Genomic DNA, 25,361 nt, shown 5'->3' on the forward strand with positions numbered 1-25,361 from the left:
TAACTGCTGTTGTGTGCCTACCACACACAGCTGTACTTCACACCACAGCTGCTGTGCTCACCACACACAGCTTACCATCACCTCACAGCTGTTGCACTACCACCCACAGCTGTTGCACTCACACACACAGCTGTGCCCTACCACACACAGCTGTACTCTCACCCCTCACAACTGTTGTACTCACCACACACAGCTGTACTCACCACACACAGCTGTTGTATCACCACACACATCGCTGTTGTACTCACCACACACAGCTGTACTCACCACACACAGCTGTTGTACTCACCACACACAGCTGCACTCACCACACACAACTGTTGTACCACTCACACACACAGCTGCTGTACTCACCACACACAGCTGTACTACACACACAGCTGTACTCCCACACACAGCTGTACTCGCCACACACAGCTGTACTCCCACCCACAGCTGTTGTACTCACCACCCACAGCTGTTGTATTCATCACACACAGCTGTTGTATTCACCACACACAGCTGTACTCACCTCACACACAGCTGTACTCACCACACACAGCTGTTGCCGCACGCCTCACAGCTTTAAGGCAAAAAATCTGACATCTTAGGTCAATTTTCTACCTAAGTGAGAACAAACATCACATTAAGTTACGGTACAAGTTCGACCCATTTTGGTAACCATCTATAAAACGCCGTGAATCATAGGAGAACACTTCACCATAAGAGTATTTGAGGGTTTTGTTTTCATCTGGAGGTGAGGTGAAAGAAGGGATCAGTGAGAGCCAATCAATCTACGATAAAAGAAAAAAATATGTGCGCAAAATGGTTCTCATATTGCCCGGAGACTCTACTATAACTTATGAATGTTAAGTCTTTGGTGTCCAGTTTCCAGCCAGTGATTAATGGAGGCAGAATTTTCAGATGATATTCTCCCCAAACTACAGTAAGTTGCCAAAAGGTAAATACTGAAGGAAGTTTATTTTACTCCTAAAGGCTCAAAGTTTGATAAAGAGGCTAAGAGGTACTTAAATAATTCAAGACCCAACAGAGTTTTGAATGAAGCCTCAGTTTGTCTGAACTAGTAAATATTAAAACACGTGATAGGGTTACTGGGGGCTTAGAGTGCACTACAGAGGACGGGCACCTTAAGAAGTTACTAAAACACTTGCAAGCCATATTAACTGTTATCATACATCAGTCAAGACTGGGAGGTGATTGATCTGACATTCGGTATTCAGTTCGAAAAAGGTAATGGGGAGCAGGACCATTCGTACGTCTGATCGAGAAATTGACTAACTGTCGTCTCAGGAAATTTATGTTATGAACAAGTAAACATGTAAGTATTTTTGAAAATTTTCAACTCAATACACGCAATGTATGAAATTAAATAAATAAATGTGATGAATTTCAACAACGATTTTAATTTAGTTGAAAAGTGAATACATTTTGCTTCCGACTAATAAATTAAACTCATTACATCTGTTACTAAAATATACATAAGAAATTATCCAATTTCAATCAACTTTCAACTTAACAGAAATTGAATTAATATGTAAATTAATAAAAACTTAAACTTTACCAGATAATAAAGTTATATCAGAATAAGTGAAGTTATATCAGAATAAGTGAAGTTACTTCAGGATAAGTGAAGTTACTTCAGGATAAGTGAAGTTATATCAGAATAAGTGAATTTATTTAAGGATAAGTAAAGTTATATCAGAATATGAAGTTACTTCAGGATAAGTGAAGTTATATCAGAATAAGTGAAGTTATCAGGATAAGTAGTTATACAGAATAAGTAGTTATATCAGAATATGTTATCTCAGGATAAGTGAAGTTATATCAGAATAAGTGAAGTTATATCAGAATAAGTGAAGTTATATCAGGATAAGTGAAGTTATATCAGATTAAGGAAGTTATATCAGAATAAGTGAAGTTATCTCAGGATAAGTGAAGTTATATCAGAATAAGTGAAGTTACTTCAGGATAAGTGGAAGTATCAGAATAAGTAGTTATATCAGAATAAGTGAAGAGTATCAGAATAAGTGAAGTTATCTCAGGATATGGAAGTTATATCAGAATAAGTGAAGTTATCTCAGGATAAGTGAAGTTATATCAGAATAAGTGAATTTATTTAAGGATAAGTAAAGTTATATCAGAATAAGTGAAGTTATATCAGAATAAGTGAAGTTACTTCAGGATAAGTGAAGTTATATCAGAATAAGTGAAGTTACTTCAGGATAAGTGAAGTTATATCAGAATAAGTGAAGTTATATCAGAATAAGTGAAGTTATCTCAGGATAAGTGAAGTTATATCAGAATAAGTGAAGTTATATCAGGATAAGTGAAGTTATATCAGAATAAGTGAAGTTATATCAGAATAAGTGAAGTTATCTCAGGATAAGTGAAGTTATATCAGAATAAGTGAAGTTACTTCAGGATAAGTGAAGTTGTATCAGAATAAGTGAAGTTATATCAGAATAAGTGAAGTTACTTCAGGATAAGTGAAGTTATATCAAAATAAGTGAAGTTATATCAGAATAAGTGAAGTTATATCAGAATAAGTGAAGTTATATCAGGATAAGTGAAGTTATATCAGAATAAGTGAAGTTACTTCAGGATAAGTGAAGTTATATCAAAATAAGTGAAGTTATATCAGAATAAGTGAAGTTATCTCAGGATAAGTGAAGTTATTTCAGAATAAGTGAAGTTACTTCAGGATAAGTAAAGTTATATCAGAATAAGTGAAGTTATATCAGGATAAGTGAAGTTATATCAGAATAAGTGAAGTTACTTCAGGATAAGTGAAGTTATGTCAGAATAAGTGAAGTTATTTCAGGATAAGTGAAGTTATATCAGAATAAGTGAAGTTACTTCAGGATAAGTGAGGTTATATCAGAATAAGTGAAGTTATTTCAGGATAAGTGAAGTTACTTCAGGATAAGTGAGGTTATATCAGAATAAGTGAAGTTATTTCAGGATAAGTGAAGTTATATCAGAATAAGTGAAGTTACTTCAGGATAAGTGAAGTTATATCAGAATAAGTAAAGTTATTTCAGGATAAGTGAAGTTATCCTTTTAATATAGTTACCATAAGCGTTACACAAAGTAAAATATATAAACAATTTCTATTTGTTTTCTTTACCGCTGTTGTCTTTTCGTTACGTCGGCAACAAAACTAAAGACACGGGTACAGGTAGTTACACAAATACAGGAAGAAATACAGGTGCAGTTACAAGTAATGATACAGATATACAAACATAGGTACAGTAGAGGTAGACTTAAAAGTGATAATAGAACAAAAACTCTTTCAGGATCAATAGACAATTTCGTCACACAAATAAGTTACATATATCGAGGAAAAGTCATATAATTCCTTCACTCCCAGACAGTATTACCCAATCTTGTACAGTCTGGGCCAAAAGTCTTGAACATTTAGCAGTATCTGGCATCTACTGCTGAGTTATACATATATGATTGGGATATACTAATAACACTACTTGTCATCACATATTATGACTGAACCAAAAAATGGGATAAAACTCTCCTTAATGCCTAAGATCTTCGGGTACTTGCATGCCAAATACTGTCAAGTGTTCAAGACTTTTGACCCCGACTGTACATACCGAGACGAAATGCACATATTTTCTAAACCCACATATGTTCCATGATCTTGCACTTTTTATTCCCACATATCTTGTACACATACTCGTAGACCAAAAACCACATATTTACTTTCATTCCTACATTTATACACACACACACACACACACACACACACACACACACACACACACACACACACACTATTTAATCCAAATCAAAATACATTTAATCTAGAGACTGGTATACAATAGGAGTTAATTGTCTCGTCTACCTGTACACAGAGGTTGGGCAGGACGGGCCGTCAAGTACAAGTGTAATTGGTAAATAATTCCAATTAACACCATCAAAGTGTTTAATTACTAGAGACCTCAACATATTCAATCCCTATTAACAGCCGCTCGGGTCTATAAAGAAAGGTCATAAGTGGTGCTTATGTATTTGTAATTGGTAGTGAAAGTGGGTAAGTAAGGGTGATAGTAGGTGACAATTTATTGATGAACAAACATACCAATTACAATACCCTAACCCCCTATGACTAACGCTGAGACTGTCTAACACGCACAGACAGACAGATAGACAGATAGACAGACAGCAGGTCGATTACAATAGCCTGCTCTAGTGTTGTGAGGTTAAGACAACCACCTCCTCCAGTGAAAAGTTCTTTACGGTGGCGTTCATAATAACGAAGCGTCGAGTGGTGGGATCGTACGACAAATTATGCTCTTTTCGGTTCTTCTGTGTTCCTGTATGCTCCTTTATATTGCTGTATGCTCCATTACATTCCTCTCTACTCCTTTATATCCCCGTATGCTCCTTTATATTACTGTGAGCTCCTTTATATTCCTGTATGCGCCTTTATATTCCATTATGCTCCTTTCTATTCCTGTATGCTCCTTTTATTCTTGTATGCTTCTATATTCCTGTATGCTCCTTTTCTTCTTGTATGCTCCTTTATATTCCTATATGCTCCTTTTATTCTTGTATGCTCCTTTATATTCCTATGTTCCTTTATAATCCTGTATGCTCCTTTCATTCTTGTATGCTCATTTAAATTCCATTATGCTTCTTTCTATTCATGTATACTCCTTTTATTCTTGTATGCTCCTTTATATACCTGTATGCCCCTTTATGTTCCTTTAAGCTCCTTTTGGTTACTTTGTTTCTCTATGCTCCTTTATGATCCACACTTTTCAACTATGATTCTTTGTGTTCTTTTATTGATCCTGTATGCTCATTTATGTTTCTTTATGCTCCTTAAGGTTCTTTTTTTCCTCTATTGTCCTTTATGATCCTCACTGTTCATCTATGCTCCAGTGTTACTTTACATTCTTCTCTGCTCCTTTATGTTTCTTTATGCTTCTTTATGTTCCTTTATGCTTTTTTATGTTCTTTTATGCTCCCTTATGATCCTTACTGTTAATCTACGGTCCTTTATGTTACTTTACACTCTTCTATGATCCTTTATGCTCCTTTATGTTCCTGTAAGCTCCTTTATGTTCCTTTATTTTTTCTTAATGCTCCTCTTAAATTCCCCTCACTGGCGTCTTCCTCCCAAATGACCCGAAATATTATTTATGATGTGGGTCTTCGGCTCCCAGGTGCACACAGCCCCTCCCAACTTACTCCGTGCAATGATTCACTTTACGAATTATTGTTGTTTTTGTTATTATTATTATTATTATCATCATTATTATTAGACCTTTTCTATCATTATTATAATATTTTACTATTACTATTAAAATTTTTGCAATATTTTTACAGCTATGATTATTATCTATATTGTTCCAACTATCAGTTTAATATAACTATCACCACTCTGCTACCTTACCTTACCAAATCAAAATACCAACACACCCATTAAACCCCGTAACAAACGATTAATTATCAACACAATTACTATGAATTCACCTCACGTACTGTCAGTCGTCACTGCTCAGGCCAGGCGGGACACGATACTTACCTAAACTTTTCCTCCAGCCAGCCTACGATTAGACTACATTAACTGATACATAAGTAGCATGTCGATGATACGCTCATAGCCTCTCAGATACTAACTTCAAAGTAGTGTTATATTGGCTTGCTTCTTCTTCACTAGCAACCGTAAGATAATAAGTAAATAAATAAAAGGTAAATAAACAAGGAGATAAAAAATAAGCTAAACATTTACCAAATTGGCTGGCATGACGTGTAAACACCCGGCCTGAAGTGGGGTAATAGGCAACGAAAGGCGGCTAATGTATCTAACAGACAACTATCACACACACACACACACATATATATATATATATATATATATATATATATATATATATATATATATATATATATATATATATATATATATATATATATATATATATATATACAGTATATATGATTGCATTCCGTACTGTCACAACGCTTTATGTAGATGTTACAAAGGTGTGACACTTGTAATTAGTAAGAAGTTTATGGTTATACGTAGTTAATGGCTGTGGAAATATATTAATATGTTATAAAAAATAATAAAAATAGTCGAGACGAACAAATCTATACAACAGGAATATTTTGTTACGCTTCACAACTACTTGTCAAATTAGGAAGGTATGCCAATTAGGAAGGTATGCCAATTAGGAAGGTATGCCAATTAGGAAGGTATGCCAATTTTTATAAATTAATTTTAACACTTTTTCTCGACGTTTCAACACACTAATTTTGGTCAGTAATAAAGCTTCTTATATTCATTAATAAACACACGGTACATTCTACTCTTCCACTCGAGTTAAGTAGAAATAGTTACTGAAACTTTCGGTTCGAATTTAATGACATTTTGTTTTCACAATTACATGGCAACAAACTCTTTTCCAACATCCGTGCATACAAGTTCTTTAGTCTGGTGTTCATCTTCTGAGTCATTTTGCCTCTAATATCGCACATTATTCGGTTTTAATGAGATAATAAGGACGCGAGACGAGCACCACTAGAACCTACCACACTGACTGCCGCCGCGCGACTGCTTTCCACCCCCAACCTCGCCACCACAGAGAACGTACCTCAGCACTCGCGCCCCACTTCTCATAGAAAACTGTACCCGCGAGACAACACTAGGAAACATACGAAAATTTGAGATGAAATTTTTATTTTCGTTTTTGTTGTTAAGTCAGGAAAAGAAAAAGAACACCATATTGAGCCACCAACTGCACAACACAAAGGTATATATCTACATCATGGTTACACTAACTAATTCACAAATTTGATGAAAACTCGTGTACATGGAGATGTGGGGGAGCTTTTCCTTTGTCTCTATTCATTGTTCTGAAAGAGAGAACAATGCAGCGAGTGAAGAATTGTTTTACACTAAGAATATCTGTTTGACACACACAAAGTTCAACATTTCTTATGATAGAACTATGGAGACTTATTGATACAGCAAACCCCGTTAAGGCAAAGTTCACTATAACGGAAACCTGGATAAACCGGACACCAAAGAAATTATTAAATCTTTATAAGATCACTCTTAGAGTAGACACCCAGCTTATCTCACCTGAAGATCAACCACCCTAATTCTAACCCCAGGCAGCGTTAAAGTGATTAATTTTCAGGTGAAATAAATTAAGGTGTCTTATCTTCAGGTAACTCCTCTTTAAAATTTATGATTTTTAATATAAACACGAGCAATTAAGTTTGGGGCCCTTTACGCCTTAGGGTCCACGGGGTCCAATAAGACCTAGGGCCCATTAGACACTGTGCTAATAGGATACAAGCTTGCTGCCACTGAGGTTTAGGTTCAGAGTTCACTTTCCGAAGGTCTCCAGTCCTAATTGGCCCCAAACTTAGCTTTATTCTTTTGGCAGTTGTGTAATTAAAATCCGGAAAACTGTACATGTAACCAGAATTTTCTCAATCACATCGGCCACGAATCAATTAATTATGTTGAAGGAGGCTGCCTGTATTTCGTAAACCTCGAACCAAAACAAGGCATATCCGGGAAGCCGCAAAAATCCGAAAATTCACAAGATCCGGATATCTTCAAAAACAGAAAATCCGTAAAATACTGACCCCCCCTTCCCTTAATCAATCCGGTTTTCGAGGGATTACTTTAATTACGAGGAGATTAACATTAACAGGGAGGAACGACACACCCGGGTCTTACTGTTCAATAGTAGGGGGTGTCACGACCGGTGTAGTTAGAGTACAGTACATAGGCGCAGTGAGCTGCAAGTTGGGACGAGAATACACATCTAGTGACGAACAACGAGAAAATAAATGGAAATTGCCAAAACTCTCGTATTAAACATGTAACAGTGAGGGTAATTAACTAGTCAACAACCTTAATAACGAAGGCTAATACGATGAACCAAGACACAAACTAACCAACCTTAATTACGAAATTAACTAAGCAAATACCTAACCAACTATTGTTTAATTAGGTTACGTTAGGTTACGTTAGGTTAAGTTAGGCTAGGTTAGGTTAGGATTTGTTTAAACTGATCCACGCTGGGCGAGATAACTGGTTCATTAAAGTAGTCTTCATAACTAAGGTTGTTCATGTGACCGCGACCCATCCTATATTGTTTTAAAACAGTGATCCCAACTCGGCCTCGTACGTGCTAAGGCCATTTATATCACACACACACACACACACTACAGTATGTATACCCGGCCCTCGAGCAAATATAAATCGAGTAACATCCCTGTAGCCGGAGTCACAGCCAAATATATACAGGTTTCAGTTGTCTGTGTACAGGAATATATGACCTAACAACGCATATTGATTTAGAATGATGTTTTTGTTTAGTTAATATTCTCCCCCGACCAGGGACTGAGATTGTGTGTGTGTGTGTGTGTGTGTGTGTGTGTGTGTGTGTGTGTGCGCGGGTGTGTGCGTGTACTCCAGTTAAAAAAAATAAAAACTTACGAACCTTTCAGAATCTAACTCTGTGTCGTAACTAAACTGAGGCATGTGAACATGTTCTCCATTTAACCCGAATTTCTAACGTAAGGACTTTTGAATCCATTCGTGTGTCAGAACTAAACTGACGTATATTAAATGTGTCCTCCACTTACGGGAAGAATTGAAACCTAGGAATCTTTTACAATCTGGATGGTGAAGTTGACACACACTCACATCCAGAGATTTCTCGTCCAACCTCCGCCTTTCACCAATAACACAACAGACGCATTCTTGGCCGAGTAAAAACCTATATTTTGTTCACTATGACCAAGTTTAAAATGGGCTTCCTTCCCCCATCACCCCTCCCTCGGGCTTACCACAGTGTGCCGGGGGCGTTGACAGACCTTACATACATACATACATACATAATGGTGGCCCCTCATGTAACGAGGATGGCTGGCCCTAAGGCCACCAAGGCGTGAATTTATTTAAGGTGTAGAAATTGTCGCCAACACAACAACCACACCCTGAGTTAACGAACTGCATGATCCAATGTGAAGGAACAGTCCGAGAAGACCGGACAACTCGCCAACTGCACTGGCTAATCATTACCACGGAATGCGGTCCGCAAATCGATTAACATCCAGGTTCCCAATTACTGCTGGGTAGGCAGAGGCAAATGGCATAAAGAAACTTGCCCATAGTTTCACCCTGCCCGGGGATCGAACCTGGGTCCGCTTGCTTGCGAGGCGAGCATGCTGACTATTACACCACAGGTCGCCTTCACACATATATACATAAAGACCAACATAGTTGCGAGAGCACCACATAGAAAACACCACCACCACCACCACCGCCACCAGCACCACCACCACCACTACCACCACCACCACTACCACCACAACCACCACCGCCGCCACCACCACCACCTACCACCGCCACTACCACCACCACCGCTACCACCACCACCACCACCACCACCACCACCACCCACCACCACCGCTACCACCATACACCACACCACCTTCTACACCACCACCACCACCACCACCATCACCACCACCACCACCATCACCACCATCACCACACCACCACCACACAACCACCACCACCACCATCACACCACCACCACCCACCCACCATCACCCACCCACCACCACACTACCCACCACCACCACCACCACACTACCCACACACACACCACCATCACCACCACCCACCACCCACCTACCATCCCCACCCACCCCTTCTCCACCACCACCACCACCTCCCACCACCACCTTCCCACCACCACCACCACTACCACAACCACCACAGCCACCACCACCACTACTACCACCACTACCTTCACCACAGCCACCACTACCACCACCACAGCCACCACCACCACAGCCACCACCACCAATACCCCACCACCACCACCGCTACCACCGCCACCACCACTCTAAAGAGGATGAACTGATTGACTACATAACACACATACACCAACACATCCTCTTTAACACCATCTCCAACAAGCTACCCTCGTTCTCCCTCTCAATAACGACCTGCGTTCTCCAGTACCTGTCTTCGCTGACTTGACTGAAACATGTTTATCACCCGAGAAGAGTGTTTTTCAAAGTGGTGTTTCCAGCTAGTTATCAGTTCTGGTCGTTCCTCAGTTAACATGTCTCCCAATATAGTTCTAATCCTGCAGTTAGGAATTAGACTCCTTTACAAGCTTGAGTGAGTGTTCCAAAAACCAGAGAGAGACTAAAAAAGAGACTAAATGGAAAAACAAAGTAAGTGAAAGGTGAGAGAGAAAGAGAAAGAAAATGAATGGAGAGAGAGAAAGATAAAGTGAACCAAGAGAAAGAGAAATAAAGTGAAAGGAGAGAGAGAAAGAGTGAGTGTGAAAAGGAACGTGGCAAATGCTGTAGGAAGGAGGGATGTCTATAGACGGGTGTGACCCCCCTCGATCACACACGCAAAGAAGACAGACAAGGCGTCACTCGTCATTATTAAACCTCACTAGGGCGGCCCTCTCTCTGCTGGAAACAAAAGGCGTCCGATGACCTCATACCATTGATGTGTTAATTAATAAAGAGAGGAAAATATGTTTTACCCCACATGGCATCCATGCAATAATAAATTAACACACACACACACACACACATTGGGATCAGTGTCAATAATTCTGCTCCCAACTATACCGCCCTTCAGGATTTATTGAACAGTCTCCAAAACTGGGCCACCAACAACCATGTCACCATCAACCATACCAAGACCATGGTTATGAACATCAACCTCTCCTCCGACGTTGTCCCACCCCCTTCCATTACTTTAGGTCCCAATACACTCCAGGTTGTAGATTCCACGAAGCTCCTCGGCGTCACCATAGACAACAAACTAAATTGGAAATCACACGTCAGTGAAGTTGTCAAATCCTCCAGTTTCCGTCTCCACCTCCTCCGCCGACTCAAGTCCCTCGGAGTTCCTGCCCCCGAGCTCCTCAGTGTTTACTCAACATTCATACTTCCCAAGCTCACCTATGCCTCCCCTACCTGGTCTTCCTCCCTAAATGTCACACAACGTAAACACCTAGAAAAGGTGCAAAAGAGAGCATGCAAGATTATTCTCTCCCCTTCCTACTCCACATATCAAGAAGCGCTCAACACACTGACCCTCTCGGCTCTCATTGACCATCACCACGACCTCATCTGCAAATTTGGTGAGAGGCTTCTATACCATCCTCGACACCGGCTCCTACTACCACCCGAGATCCTTCGCCCGAGAATTACTGTTCGACACCACAACCGCATCCAGCCCATACGAGCACGAACTGATCGCTATAAGAACAGCCCAGTCCCAACCATTGTAAAAATTATCAATAACTTGTAATCAACCAGTGTATTCACTCCCAGTCAATCTTACTTTTTACACTGTCACTATGTTGAAATGCCCTGTAATATGACCTTCTCCCCACCTAATTATTATATATCATATTTGTATCAGTTATGTCACTTGTATATCATTTGTAAATCAAGAGACCCATTCCCCAATTATGTAAGTGTATATTTTCAGCCTTCCGGCTGCCGTGCTCTTTCAATAAACCGTTAATTATTAATTATTTATTACTATTATATACTACGACTCTGTTACAAGTCGTTGAGGAATGACTAACACTGAATCATTTAGAAAGTCTGGCAGTGCGACGGGTCAAGACAGAGAGCCACTGGCTTTAAAACATTACCGAATATTTAATCTTTTGACGAAAAACGAAAATTTAAAAGGACAAAAAGGTGGGCACAGATTTCACGATTAAGTACTGAGAGGCATTGAAGATTAGCGAATATTGAACGAAAACTCCTTCAAAACTAACTTATAAAGGTATGGAAGCATCGTTAACTAACAATATCTTCACAGAAAAATCCTCCCAAATCAACTACAATAATCTGACAGCATCAAAAACTCAGGTTTTCTAAACACAGTTTCTGTCAAAATTACCCCCCCCCCACCACCCAAAAAAAAGTAGAGGTGATTTCTTAACACAAAATCCCACAAACTCAACGACAAAGTCAACAAAATCCCAAAGACGTGTAAGGCAATTATAAACCCATAAAACATAAAAGATAATATATGCTTTAAAGCCTTGACCAAGACTGCACTAGGTGACCCCTGGCTGAGGGTCGACGGCCACCACCACCACCTCACTAATACACTGAGACGAGGAATGTGCGATGTTATATACATGATCATAGCCAGATACAGGCATTCCCACGTGCCAGGGTGAGCAAGGGAGAGGGAGGGAGGGTGAGAGAGGCAGGAATGGAAGAAGGGAGGGAGGGAGGAGGGAGAGAGGGAGATGGGAGAGAAAAGAGAGTTGAAGGGAGGAAGGGTGATGGAAGGGAGGGAAAGGGGAAGCAGATATCAATTAGAGGGGGAATAAGGGATGGGTGAGGGAGGGTTGGAGGAAATGGGGTAAAAAAATGGGGGGGGAAGAGAGGGAGGATGATTAACAGATAATAACGGGTGAAAATAGAAAAGGAAGGAAGAATAGTGATAACGAGAAAAGAAGCAGAATGGATGAATGTTAAGTGGAATGTAAAAACAGAGGAAGGGATGAGAGGGAGAGTAACAAAGAGAGGAAGGGAGGGAGAGAAAGAGAAAGTACTACTTAGAGGTTGATAAAGAAATGGAAACAAGGAGGAAGGGTGATGGAAGAAGGAAGAAGGGAAGGAAGGAATAGAGCAGAGAGAGAGAGAGTTAAGGGGGATCAGATAATGAAAGTTGGGAAAGTAAGAAGGAGCATAAGAGAAAGGAAGGGAGAGGAGAAAAGGCAGCGATAATGACGGTAATACCACAGAGGACAGGTAGTTATGGTAAATGAGCTGATGTTTCACACGTCAATGTTATGGTAAATCAGCTGATGTTTCACACGTCAATGTTATGGTAAATCAGCTGATGTTTCACACGTTAATGTTATGGTAAATCAGCTGATGTTTCACACGTCAATGTTATGGTAAATCAGCTGATGTTTCACACGTCAATGTTATGGTAAATCAGCTGATGTTTCACACGTCAATGTTATGGTAAATCAGCTGATGTTTCACACGTCAACGTTATGGTAAATCAGCTGATGTTTCACACGTCAATGTTATGGTAAATCAGCTGATGTTTCACACGTCAATGTTATGGTAAATCAGCTGATGTTTCACACGTCAATGTTATGGTAAATCAGCTGATGTTTCACTCGCTTCTTTTGGTGGATGAAATGACTAAATTCTCGTAGGCAGAAGGTAGGCGAACGTAAGTCTGGTGTAGTTTTCGATAAGGATACAACTCAACATCTTGAAAAGTTAAAATATTTATCTTGTCAAAAAATTAATCGAAATCAACACAAATAAATTAAAAACAGCATCAAAATATACAGAAAGAAAAATCATAAAAAAAACCTCACTTAATATAAAAATATAAATAAATAAACAGACACATCAATAAATGGACGAGTTGACGGTTCTGAGTAAACACAAGAAATACACTGCCGCGTTCATAGAGTGATACGGTATATATAATTTGTATTAAAAGTTTAAAGTCCTGCTATAATAGTCGAGATAAGTTTACTTCTCGTGAAACAGGGCCACCATTTGCAATGACGTCACCAGTTTCCCAGCAGACGACTTTCTCTAACATACTCACGCCTGCAGTCGGGGGTAGTACAAGGATGGCCTCTTCAGACCCCAAATGCCAAGTTCTGGTAAGTCTTAAGGGTGGTTTTTATGGTCTAAGTCATGGACATTTCCTGAGTGAAGAAATGTGCCGTGAAGAGCAGCTTATGGACATAAGAAACTCACATGTTCACACCAGCTCAGCTGTCATGGTAGACTTTTTTTCCAGTGCATTTACAGAGTATATCAGTACTAGATGGAGATACGAGTCAATTTAGAAGTAATGACATTGTCTGGACTTTGTTTTGAGAATGCATTCAGATATATCATCATTTATATTAATTAATGGGTAAAATTTTACTTTAACTACCATAAGTATTTGGATGTTTCGATTCGAGATGGACTATGTTGGGTAAATTTTAAGTTTTGGTCATCCCTGTACTTAGACATGCAGACTGTTTTTTTTCTGATGGTTTGCGATGAGTTATGGACGATTTAGTCCTTCATTTCTATCGGAAATCATTAGTTTTGAGTTACTACCCCCCCCCCCCTTACCGATGTATGTTAAGCTAACCTATAACTCATCATAACCTAACCTAACCTAACCTATGACCTGTATTTTCTAATGCGATCGAAAAATGTTTTGCGACAGAAATCAATGTCGAGATAATTTGTCTTATTGTTTTAAAAGTACTTTTGGAATGTTTATACTATGAAATTTGTAGTAGGGCAGCTAATATTCACTGAATTAGTTAATGTGCTTAGTAATATTTATATATTCAATATAGCCTTACTGTATTTCACAGTAAAGCACAATTAATTATCAAATAATATTTATTTACAGAGCCGATCAGCCGAGAAGGTTGGACAACTACTTCCAGGGTTCATCAAGGAAGGTGAAAGAAATTTACCTAAAGTAGATGTGATTATGATAGTAGAGTATTATCAAGAACTCCGCCATGAAGCACATCTCAAGCCCATCCCCTGGCCATGGTCGTCCCCAGTCCTTCCACAACATTAAATATAGACATCAATGACGAGAACTTATATTTTCCAGACATGAAATAGAGAACAGTGATGAAAACTTCCATGTTGGAGTTATCGGTCTTTTGCATTATTTTAGCACCAGCAAGTAAATACACACGATGATACTTGAGCAGTAATTTATTTTAACCTAAAAATAAGGTATGCCTGTGTATATCAACATTGTATATGGCCACAAGTCCTGTATTTCTGCTGGTAACAACACATACACCACAACTGGCTGCCTTGAGGCTCACACTCTGCAGCTCAAGCCAACCTGTGACGTCACAAACAATCAGAGCTTTTTGCAGTCACGTGACTTTTTAGGTTCTATAACCATTATTTTTTTTACACTTTTGGGCCCGTTTATTTAAAAATATCATTACCATAGTGAACTTAAGCGTTTCTTTACCCATTGACCTGCCATCTGACGAAAAAATCCGACCGACAACTCGTCCATTAAAACAAATACTGTATATAAGTAAATAAATATATATAAATAAAAATAAAAATACATTAATAATAAAAAAAAAAAAATATTACCAATGATAATAGCGAAATTCAATTCCAAATTCGATTTATCATCTCACCTTTGATTCCGTAACTGAATCACCGCCATTTGCCGTCAGCCTTACCCGTCTCAACACTACATAACCTACGTTTTGTCGTAAGATAACCAATACGTCTATTGTAAGCTTTAATAACCATATTAGTCCAAGTCTCTCTTAATATAAAACAACAATAATAAACTTGCTATAATAATTAACAGCATCAACATATTTATTAGCACACATTAAACGAATATTCTTCTTAATTAACAAACTCATCAGAATTACCAAGACCAATAGGAAGGAATATATCTATGTCTATATATACTGCATATTTAAATGAATGTTTTCTTAATTAACTTCAAAAGTCTCTCTAAGGATGAGAAAGTGGAGATGGGAAGAGGCAGTAAGAGAAGTGAAGACACAGGATAACAGCAATGAAACTTGTGAATTAATAATCATCAATAAATATTAAATACATCGCTGAATGGTTTAAACACATATATATATCTATTTACTAATAATCATATATTTATAAGTAGCAAATTATTAAGTAGGTGCAGTTTACAAGGGTACACTTACTTACAAAAAACGAATTACACTTACACAGGGTACACTGAGTTGAAGTACACTGAGAACATTGAAGGCGTCCTACTTACCAAGATGGAGCGTCACGGCAACATGTACAAAACACAACTCAACAAGGTCAGTCACGTATGTAGAACAATGGATGTATACAAAAACTAGGATAATAAAATTGAATAACAATAAATAGTACAGCAGTGATGATAATAACAATTGTAAAACACTGGAAGGAATTCTCATCACGCCCATACTGTACAATAATGGCAACTGTTGTATTACTGGTCTTACGCCATACAATGGTAGAATATACGTACACTCTCTCTCTCAACACAAGAAACACATGACTATATAAGCAACACACAAACACACCACACATACTGGAAGCACTCTGGTTTCGAACGCCATTCAGAACTAAGTACAAAATCAGACCACAAATCCATTGGGTTCTCTCGCAACACAGGGAGGTAAGCTGCATTCACTCAACACAGGAACAAGGAATTCCTCCAACACAACACAGGGAGCTGGATACTCAGGGCTGGGTACACACACAACACATGGGGCTGGATACTCACGCAACACAGTCATATGGAAAACACACACACACACACAACACATGGGGATGTACTCCGCAGTACAACCACATACAGCATACACACGCAACACAAGGGCTGGTACACACAACACAAGGGGCTGGATACACACACAACACAACCACATACAGCATTCGCACGCAACACAAAGGGCTGGATACTCAAGCAACACAAGGGCTGATATTCACGCAACACAGCTATATTCAGACTACACACGCAGCACAGGGGTTGATATTCACGCAACACAGCCATATACAGCCTACACACGCAACACAAGGGCTGATACTCACGCAACACAGCCATATACAGCCTACACACGCAACACAAGGGCTGATACTCACGCAACACAGCCATATACAGCCTACACACGCAACAACACAGGGGCTGGATACTCACGCAACACACCCATATACAGACTACACACGCAATACAAGGGCTGATACTCACGCAACATTCTCTGAACTGCTTGGCGTCTATAGGTGAGGTAAAGTTGAGCCCCCACGTGTCGCTGGTGGCTGGGTCCTTCCAGTACACGAAACACTCTGATGCCTGGCCGATCCTCGTGCCTGTGGGAGGAAGAGGAGTTAGTGTTTGTTGCTAGAGGAGGAGGAGGTGGAGGAGGAGTTAGCATCTGCTGAAGGAGGAGGTGGAGGAGGAGTTGTCTGCTGAAGGAGGAGGAGGAGGTGGAGGAGGAGTTAGCATCTGCTGAAGGGAGAAGGGAAGAGGTGGAGGAGGAGTTAGCATCTGCTAAGGGAAGGAGGGAGGAGGAGGCACAGCAGGAGTAGTAGAAGAAGTTTGTCTCTGCTGAAGGTGTCTGGTGCAGGTGTGACGTTGGGAGGAGGAGGGAGGAGGAGGAGGAGGGAGGAGGAGGAGGAGGAGGAGGAGGAGGAGGGAGGAGAGAGTTTCCTGTGGGGAGGAGCAAGAATTTATTTCTTCTGGAGGAGGGTGGAAGAAGTTCTTGTGGTGCAATGTCAGAGCTTCCTGCTTAAGGAGCACTTTTGACTGACTTTCCTGACTTCTCGAAATATCACACACACACACACACACACACACACACACACACACACACATTCTTCATCCACGTTCTCATATTTTCTGTACGGTAATGTTTCCTCTAAATATTAACAGAATGTATACAAAGTTGAGGTGGGAGTCTCAGCACGATTCTGACGCCATTTTGAACGTAAATTATTAATACCTGTAATAATGGGGTTCTTACTTATTGAAGAGTTGTTGTCAGGTTCATTAACTAAGGCAGTGAGCGATGGTCTTAACGACTCTGTCATAATACTTCAGTACACTTAAAGCTACAAAATTAAAAAGAACACAAGATATAAGTTTTAAATCTCAACCAATTATTACTTAACAACCACAACATATTACTTAACAACCACAACATATTATTTAAATACCACAACACATTATATTAAAAAACAACAAAATACTTATTATTAAAAAATCACAACATAGCATTTTAGAACCATAATATAATTAACAACCTGCAACATACTCCATCAACAGCCACGACCAACAATGAACAGCTCCACTTAGGAAGAGGTCAGCTAGTGATCGTAACAGGGGTCACCGTAACAACAGTATAAACTAAACATACAAATGAAAATAAAATAACTACAATAATGTATTTTTATCATCATTGTTGTAATATTTTAAACCACTTTTTCCCCCCTACTTTTATTTTTTGGGGGGGTAGGGTTTTGTGTGTGTTGTGTGTCTATATTATAAAACGAATAAGAGGAGATATGGAGGAGAAAGAGAGTAATTAACAAGGATGGATTATGGGATGTTTAACGAGAAGAAGAAGAAGAAGAAGAAGAAGAAGAAGAAGAAGAAGAAGAAGAAGAAGAAGAAGAAGAAGAAGAAGAAGAAGAAGAAGAAGAAGAAGAAGAAGAAGAAGAAGAAGAAGAAGAAGAAGAAGAAGGAAGAAGAAGAAGAAGAAGAAGAAGAAGAAGAAGAAGAAGGAAGAAGAAGAAGAAGAAGAAGAAGAAGAAGAAGAAGAAGAAGAAGAAGAAGAAGAAGAAGAAGAAGAAGAAGAAGAAGAAGAAGAAGAAGAAGAAGAAGAAGAAGAAGAAGAAGAAGAAGAAGAAGAAGAAGAAGAAGAAGAAGAAGGAAGAAGAAGAAGAAGAAGAAGAAGAAGAAGAAGAAGAAGAAGAAGAAGAAGAAGAAGAAGAAGAAGAAGAAGAAGAAGAAGAAGAAGAAGAAGAAGAAGAAGAAGAAGAAGAAGAAGAAGAAGAAGAAGAAGAAGAAGAAGAAGAAGAAGAAGAAGAAGAAGAAGAAGAAGAAGAAGAAGAAGAAGAAGAAGAAGAAGAAGAAGAAGAAGAAGAAGAAGAAGAAGAAGAAGAAGAAGAAGAAGAAGAAGAAGAAGAAGAAGAAGAAGAAGAAGAAGAAGAAGAAGAAGAAGAAGAAGAAGAAGAAGAAGAAGAAGAAGAAGAAGAAGAAGAAGAAGAAGAAGAAGAAGAAGAAGAAGAAGAAGAAGAAGAAGAAGAAGAAGAAGAAGAAGAAGAAGAAGAAGAAGAAGAAGAAGAAGAAGAAGAAGAAGAAGAAGAAGAAGAAGAAGAAGAAGAAGAAGAAGAAGAAGAAGAAGAAGAAGAAGAAGAAGAAGAAGAAGAAGAAGAAGAAGAAGAAGAAGAAGAAGAAGAAGAAGAAGAAGAAGAAGAAGAAGAAGAAGAAGAAGAAGAAGAAGAAGAAGAAGAAGAAGAAGAAGAAGAAGAAGAAGAAGAAGAAGAAGAAGAAGAAGAAGAAGAAGAAGAAGAAGAAGAAGAAGAAGAAGAAGAAGAAGAAGAAGAAGAAGAAGAATGGTGTGAACAACAGGAAGTGTTGAGTGTGGCTACCCCTTATGGCGGACACTTGCGTCTCTTGCTCAAAATATTTTAAGACACAATTTCTTCTTTTTATTTCTTCTTTCTCTTTGTATATGTTTTAGTAATCCCTTGAGTACGATGACCTTTCTTCACCCCCAGAGTACAATGTTATCTTCTTAAGGATTGGAAATATTGTACTCAAGGTGTTATCATCCTGTGGTCTTGATGCACATTCTACCCAGTTTGTGATTTCCCTTTCATTATTTACTTTCTCACTCCCTATCAATTCTCCTACTTCCTCCTCCTCCTTATTCTTCTTCTTCCTTCTACATCTCCCTTTCTTCACTCCATACTTCTAGTGACTCACCTAGAGAAGCCACACTTAAGTAAGAGACTAAATATTTTACACAACAAATCGAAAACACCATCGTGATTCCTGACTCTATGCAATGATTCATATCTTTCTCGCGGGTTATTTCCTTCTTCGATTCTCCTTTAACACCATTCACTTGTCAAGTTTTTTTTAATTTCTTTTCTATTTTATTACAATTTATTCGATTTTTCTTTAAAACATCATTCGTTGTGTCACCTCTCATAACCTGCAGGATATAGTGACAGAGACAACACCATGACCACGGGATCAATATCTCCCTTCAGAGAACTATGGAGGATGACCCAGATACTGATGGTCAAAGGTCATGGGTTATTATAAGAGAGAGAGAGAGAGAGAGAGAGAGAGAGAGAGAGAGAGAGAGAGTAAATGAAATATGCTTGGTGATGAGCGTAGAATTCCACATAAAAGGCAACATCATTTTAATCCATTACAGTGGTACACTTTCACAATACATTTGTCCGTCAACTGGTTACATTTCTCACCTTAAAATGCGCGTATTTTATGACCGGACCGATGTGTGTGTGTGTGTGTGTGTGTGTGACAACTGAGGTTTATAGTAGCCAATTATTAAATATCACTTTCACCGCGTGTGACATGCATGTAGCAGGTGACTAATAATCTCTGTGTACAGTCAAAACAATAATCGAGAGACAAGGTTGGCGCGCCTAGGGTGGCCAGTGAAAAGCCAGGCGCCGGAATAAGTGTCAAGTCCCTCCCCAACTCCCTTCCCCAATAAAACGTTAGTTACGTTGGTGGAACTATCACAGGCCTTAAGCTCCGCCCACCTCGTTGCCCAGCCGAGGGAGTATGGGTGGGTGGTGGTCCGGGGATGATTACTGCCACCAGAGCAACACATTTGCCTGCCTAGTGGACTCCCTTGCCTCAAGGAGGGCAAATACAATAAAAATTGATGTTATCTTAATCCTTCTCTATATCCTCGTGTGTATATATATATATATATATATATATATATATATATATATATATATATATATATATATATATATATATATATATATATATATATATATAATGTAGACTTATAATTATCCATTGTCTAAAGAGTGATTGAAGAATAGAGTTAAGCATTTCCTCCTAATCCTCTTCTCCAGTTACATTAAAATGTTTCGGTTTTATCCGCCCTCCACACTAACTAAATAGTTAAGCAATCCATCATGGTAACGCGCAAGAAACTGTATCCAGAGGTAGTAAGAAAGTGAAAGGGATTACAATTGAATTGTAACCTTGTCATCGCAATTTTAACCTACCTAGATAAAATGAATATGCAAGGTGTAAATTAGCTTGCCTCCAATTATGTGTAGTCACCTGTTGATTCCAAGTATTTGGAAAACAATTAACACTAGTCAAGTCATTTATGTTAAACATGCTTCAACTTCGCAAGTTTTTCTTTGTATATAAGTTCATTCAAAGTATGGGCTGTAAACACTGGAATGGCGGATAAAGCAAACATACTTTACAGTGGCTGGGTCACCAGACGGCGGGGCTGAAGGCTCATGATAGTTCCAACTACGACTAATGTGGGGAGGTTGACCTTACCACGCGTTCCCTGTGCCTCGATTAATGTTTTTAACTGTACACGATTAAGTAAAGACAGAGTAAACAAACCTCTACTTTCTACACATGTACAGGGCGAGTCTTCTAATACGGGTATACTGTTCTTGAACACTGTACTGCTTATACAGGTGTGTACCTCTACCTGTACGAGACTCTACAGGTATACTGTTACTACTGAATCACACAAATATGACATGAATAATCAAGATATATTATAGATAAATAATAAAAGGTCTCAGTGAGTAAAGGAACTAGGTGACGGTTAAGGAAGCGGGGGTGAGAAAGGGTGTAACTAGAACTAGGTGATGGTTACAGTGGGGGTGAGAAAGGGTGTAACTAGGAACTAGGTGACGGTTACAGCGGGGTGAGAAAGGGTGTAACTAGGAACTAGTGACGGTTACAGCGGGGGGTGAGAAAGGGTGTAACTAGGAACAGGTGATGGTTACAGCGGGGGTGAGAAAGGGTGTAACTAGGAACTAGGTGACGGTTACAGCGGGGGGTGAGAAAGGGTGTAACTAGGAACTAGGTGACGGTTACAGCGGGGGTGAGAAAGGGTGTAACTAGGAACTGGGTGACGGTCACAGCGGGGGTGAGAATGTGTAATCCAGGAACTAGGTGACGGTTACAGCGGGGGGTGAGAAAGGGTGTAACTAGGAACTAGGTGATGGTTACAGCGGGGGGTGAGAAAGGGTGTAACTAGGAACCAGGTGACGGTTACAGCTGGGGTGAGAAAGGTGTAACTAGGAACTAGGTGACGGTTACAGCGGGGTGAGAAAGGGTGTAACTAGGAACTAGGTGATGGTTACAGCGGGGGTGAGAAAGGGTGTAACTAGGAACTAGGGTGATGGTTACAGCGGGGGTGAGAAAGGGTGTAACTAGGAACTGGGTGACGGTCACAGCGGGGTGAGAAAGGGTGTAACTAGAACTAGGTGATGGTTACAGCGGGGGTGAGAAGTGTAACTAGGAACTAGGTGATGGTTACAGCGGGGGTGAGAAAGGGTGTAACTAGGAACTAGGTGACGGTTACAGCGGGGTGAGAAAGGTGTAACTAGGAACTAGGTGACGGTTACAGCGGGGGGTGAGAAAGGGTGTAACTAGGAACTAGTGACGTTACAGCGGGGTGAGAAAGGGTGTAACCAGAACCAGGTGACGGTTACAGCGGGGGTGAGAAAGGGTGTAACTAGGAACTAGGTGATGGTTACAGCGGGGTGAGAAAGGGTGTAACTAGGAACTGTGACGGTTCGGGGGTGAGAAAGGGTGTAACTAGAACTAGGTGACGGTTACAGCGGGGGTGAGAAAGGGTGTAACTAGGAACTAGGTGATTTGAAAGCGGGGTGAGAAAGGGTAACTAGAACCAGGTGACGGTTACAGCGGGGGTGAGAAAGGGTGTAACTAGGAACTAGGGTGACGGTTACAGCGGGGGTGAGAAAGGGTGTAACTAGGAACTAGGTGACGGTTACAGCGGGGGTGAGAAAGGGTGTAACTAGGAACTAGGTGACGGTTACAGCGGGGGTGAGAAAGGGTGTAACTAGGAACTAGGTGATGGTTACAGCGGGGGTGAGAAAGGGTGTAACTAGGAACTAGGTGACGGTTACAGCGGGGTGAGAAAGGGTGTAACTAGGAACTAGGTGACGGTTACAGCGGGGGGTGAGAAAGGGTGTAACTAGGAACTAGGTGACGGTTACAGCGGGGGTGAGAAAGGGTAACTAGGAACTAGGTGACGGTTACAGCGGGGGTAAGAAAGGGTGTAACTAGGAACTAGGTGACGGTTACAGCGGGGGTGAGAAAGGGTGTAACTAGGAACTAGGTGACGGTTACAGCGGGGGTGAGAAAGGTGTAATCTAGGAACTAGGTGACGGTTACAGCGGGGGGTGAGAAAGGGTGTAACTAGGAACTAGGTGACGGTTACAGCGGGGTGAGAAAGGGTGTAACTAGGAACTAGGTGACGGTTACAGCGGGGGTGAGAAAGGGTGTAACTAGGAACTAGGTGACGGTTACAGCGGGGTGAGAAAGGGGTGTAACTAGGAACTAGGTGACGGTTACAGCGGGGGGTGAGAAAGGGTGTAACTAGGAACTAGGTGACGGTCACAGCGGGTATGAAACAGCACAGAATAGATGTTGTCAGGTACACTTTGTAAAGGCCGACTACAAACATGAATTACTTCGTTTTGTACTTTTATCCACACGACATAGAGGAAAAAAATATGATAATAAAGATAAAGAAATAAAGATTAAACAAAAATATAATATAGATATACGTGAAGAATAAAAACTAGAGCGTACTGGGAAGAGAGAGAGAGAGGAAGAGAGAGAGAAGAGAGAGAGAGAGAGAGAGAGAGAGAGAGAGAGAGAGAGAGAGAGAGAGACGCATCGCTGTATCGCCAGGTGAGTTTTCCTGCAGCTCAACAACAGATCAAAAAACATTAATGAACCTGTTGTCACGTCAATTATCAACCCTGAATTAAAACTGGCAGGCATTATAAATATGTATTGTGTCTTAATGGCAAGTGCAACAAACAATTCCATTCACATCACTGTTTTGTGTGGGTGTTTTTTTTTTATGTATATTAACTATTGCCAGTGTTCAATTTTTTTACGTGTGTGTTGTAAAATATTACTTTGGTTCAGGAAATACAGTGAAGAGTCGCGGTCCACAGCTGTTGTTTTACCGGGATTTATTGTGACATTTATCCGTATCTCATTGTTTACCTGTGTCTAGCTGCTCTAACACTAGGCGGAACCATACCCTGTTGTTGCTCACACACTAGGGGGAACCACACCCTGTTGTTGCTCACACACTAGGGGGAACCACACCCTGTTGTTGCTCACACACTAGGGGAACCACACCTGTTGTTGCTCACACACTAGGGGGAACCACAACCTCGTTGTTGCTCACACACACTAGGGGAACCACACCCTGTTGTTGCTCACACACTAGGGGGAACCACACCCTGTTGTTGCTCACACACTAGGGAACCACACCCTGTTGTTGCTCACACACTAGGGGGAACCACACCCTGTTGTTGCTCACACACTAGGGGAACTACACCTGTTGCTGCTCACACACTAGGAACTACACCCTGTTGCTGCTCACACACTAGGGAACCACACTCTGTTGTTGCTCACACACTAGGGGAACCACACCCTGTTGCTGCTCACACACACTAGGGGGAACCACCCTGTTGTTGCTCACACACTAGGGGGAATCCACCTGTTTCTGCTCACACTAGGGAACCACACCTGTTGCTGCTCACACACTAGGGAACTACACCCTGTTGCTGCTCACACACTAGGGAACCACACCCTGTTGTTGCTCACACACTTGGGGAACCACACCTGTTGCTGCTCACACACTAGGGGAACTACACCCTGTTGCTGCCCACACACTAGGGAACCACACCCTGTTGCTGCTCACACACCTAGGGAACACACCCTTTTGCTCACACACATTGGGGAACTACACCCTGTTGCTGCTCACACACACTAGGGGGGAACCACACCGTTGTTGCTCACACACACTAGAGGAACCACACCTCTGTTGCTGCTCACACACACTAGGGGGAACCACACCTGTTGTTGCTCACACACTCTAGGGGGAACTACACCCTGTTGCTGCTCACATACACTAGGGGGAACTACACCCTGTTGCTACTCACACACTTGGGGAACTACACCCTGTTGCTGCTCACACACACTAAACCACACCCTGTTGTTGCTCACACACAGGGGGAACTACACCTGTTGCTGCTCACACACTAGGGGGAACTACACCCTGTTGCTGCTCACACACACTAGGGGAACTACACCCTGTTGCTGCTCACACACACTAGGGGAACTACACCCCGTTGTTGCTCTCACACACTAGGGGGAACCACACCTGTTGTTGCTCACACACTAGGGGAACCACACCCCTGTTGTTGCTCACACACTAGGGGAACCACACCCTGTTGTTGCTCTACACACTAGGGGAACCACACCCTGTTGTTGCTCACACACTAGGGGGTACCACACCCTGTTGCTGCTCACACACTAGGGGAACCACACCCTGTTGCTGCTCACACACTAGGGGAACCACACCCTGTTGTTGCTCACACACTAGGGGGAACTACACCCTGTTTCTGCTCACACACTAGGGGAACTACACCCTGTTGCTGCTCACACACTAGGGAACTACACCCTGTTGCTGCTCACACACACTAGGGGAACCACACCCTGTTGT

The sequence above is a fragment of the Homarus americanus genome, unplaced genomic scaffold, assembly GCF_018991925.1.
Source record: "Homarus americanus isolate GMGI-L3 unplaced genomic scaffold, GMGI_Hamer_2.0 scaffold32929, whole genome shotgun sequence".
Classification (NCBI taxonomy): domain Eukaryota; kingdom Metazoa; phylum Arthropoda; class Malacostraca; order Decapoda; family Nephropidae; genus Homarus; species Homarus americanus.